General features: G+C 39.4%; 1 pseudogene; it reads left to right on the top strand.

Moving 5' to 3' along the window:
• Window positions 1–593: 593 nt before the first annotated feature.
• On the top strand, window positions 594–1,196 carry LOC110335658 (annotated as a pseudogene).
• The last annotated feature ends 1,385 nt before the right edge of the window (window positions 1,197–2,581 follow it).

Below are 2,581 nucleotides of genomic sequence, written 5' to 3'. Positions count from 1 at the left end.
GTAGACCAGGCTGGCCTCGAACTCAGAAATCTTCCTGCCTCTGCCTCTCAAGTGCTGGGATTAATCAATACAGATTTTTTAAGGATTCAAATTCTACCAAGTATGTTCTCCAACCACAAGAGAACTGAATCAGAGATTTCAAAAGAGATTAGGAAACCAAGACACTTCTAGATAGACCATAGGTCAAGAAACCTAAGAGAAATTACAAGACTTTTGAACTAAATGAAATTTTTTTAAAAAATTTTAAATTAAATTTCAAAATCTGTGGGAACAAAGAGGTCCTTAGAAGGGAATTTCTGGCAATAAACACACAAACTGGCCCTCTTGGAAGCGCTCTTGACATTCCGGAGCTTCTGGCCTTCGTTCTGACCTGGTTGCACCCAGGCGTGTTAGCGAGCCGCTCCCCAGGACACGTCCAGTGTGTGTCTGCAAGATGGGGAAGGAACTCAGAAGGTCCTACCTCCCCCACCCCCACGGCTGAAGAGCTTAGGCAGTTAATGGTTGCTGGAGGAAGGAGAGCCATATTTTACTGATAATGATGCTTGAACTGAACTACTAAGGATTCTCAAATCAAAACTTACACTATATTAATAATGGCAGGAAAATCGTCTTTTTAAAATAATTCTTCTTGGAGATGGTGGAGTTGGCAAGAGTTCTCTTATGAACAGATATGTAACCAATAAATTTGATTCTCAGCTCTTCCACACAATAGGTGTGGAATTTTTAAATAAAGATCTAGAGGTGGATGGACATTTTGTTACCATGCAAATTTGGGACACAGCTGGTCAAGAACGATTCCGAAGCCTGAGGACACCGTTTTACCGAGGTTCTGACTGTTGCCTGCTTACAGTTAGTGTCAATGATTCACAAAGCTTCCAAAATTTGAGCAACTGGAAGAAAGAGTTCATCTATTACGCAGATGTGAAAGAGCCTGAAAGCTTTCCCTCTGTGATTTTGGGCAACAAGACTGACATAAAAGAACGGCAGGTGTCTACGGAAGAAGCCCAAGCCTGTGCAAGGACAACAGCGACTATCCTTACTTTGAAACGAGTGCAAAGGATTACACCAATGTTGCTGCTGCCTTTGAGGAGGCAGTTCGAAGAATTCTGGCTATGGAAGATAGGTCAGAACACCTGACTCAAACAGACACAGTCAATCTGCACCGAAAGCCCAAGCCAAACTCACCTTGCTGTTGATGGCATTAATGGACAGTTGGTGCATTCTAACCAACACACACACAGAGAAAGGTGGAGAAAAAAATTAGTATGCAGACGTAGAAGAGTTCATCTACTAATAAAATTCAGCTAACGCAAACAAAAACAAAAATCAAAAAAACACACAAACTGAAGAGTAAAATGGTCTCACACCAATGACCCCGTCCATGCACATCCTTAGAAAAAAACTAGGGGGGAAAAAAAGAAAACATATTGGAAATAATAAGTAGCAGAGAAGAAAAATTCAAGTTGAAAACATAAAATCCAACATCAAAAAAAAAAAAAAAACAACTGTGAAACGAACAAAAAATTATTTAAGATCACATTAGCCAGACTGATCAGGCATCAAAGATTCAATAAAACACTATCAAGAGAAGACGTATGAGGTCACTACAGGATACACAGATATTAAAAACATAAGGAAATATTTATCAACAGTTTAATCCAATAAGCTTGAAATTTTGGACCAAATGGACATTTCAATTGTCCTGAGAAAAGTTTCGAAGTTCAATCTAAAAGATATCTACACATAGAACAGCGAAATATCTATTATAGATGCTGAATTTCTATTATAATTCTCTCAATCAGGAAAACTCAGGGCTTAGAAGTCTCCCGTAATGATTCACCAAACATTTCTGCAAATGACATCAAAACGACACAAACGCTCCCAAAAGTGAACAGTTGCTAAATTACACTTTAATAATAAAGTCAGCACTACCCTAATGCCAGCACCGGACAAGGAAAATGTAAAAAGGACTAGGGAAAAAAACAAACAAACAAACAAAAAACCCGCTCATTGCTTAAGAGCAATTGCTGCTCCTGCAGAGGACCCGGGTTTGGTTCCACAGGAATCGGAGTAAAGTTTTTTTTAAAAAAACAACAAAAACCAAAAAACCCCAAAAAACTATGATTGACTTGACGCCTCTTGGGTCAGTAGTCTTTCGGGACAGTCTTTATTCTGATAAATACAGGCCTCTCGGTTTGGTAAGTGTCTTTATAATCTATTCACAATTTTACAAAATAACCAGGTAAAGAATTTTGTCCTTTCCTGTTTTACAGATGCAGATGAAAACTGAGACAGAAACTCATAACATTGGTTCCCAGTGGTACTGATTTATACCCTAAGCCCCCTGGCTGTTTTTGGACTCATACTGTACATAGACCAGGCTGGCCTGGAATTCACAGAAATCCCGCCTCAGGCTACTGAATTCTGGGATTAAGGCGTGCGTTATCACGTGCAGCTCCCTTATTTTTGAGCCGTTACTTTTTCACTACATTCCGTTAACCCTTTTTCACATAAGCAGTGCTCTAGAGGACATGGCGAATGCCGAGGAAAACAAAACAAAACAAAACAAAAAACAAGCACT

Source organism: Mus pahari, chromosome 1, assembly GCF_900095145.1.
Source record: "Mus pahari chromosome 1, PAHARI_EIJ_v1.1, whole genome shotgun sequence".
NCBI lineage: Eukaryota > Metazoa > Chordata > Mammalia > Rodentia > Muridae > Mus > Mus pahari.
This window is presented reverse-complemented; position numbering and strand designations above follow the sequence as displayed.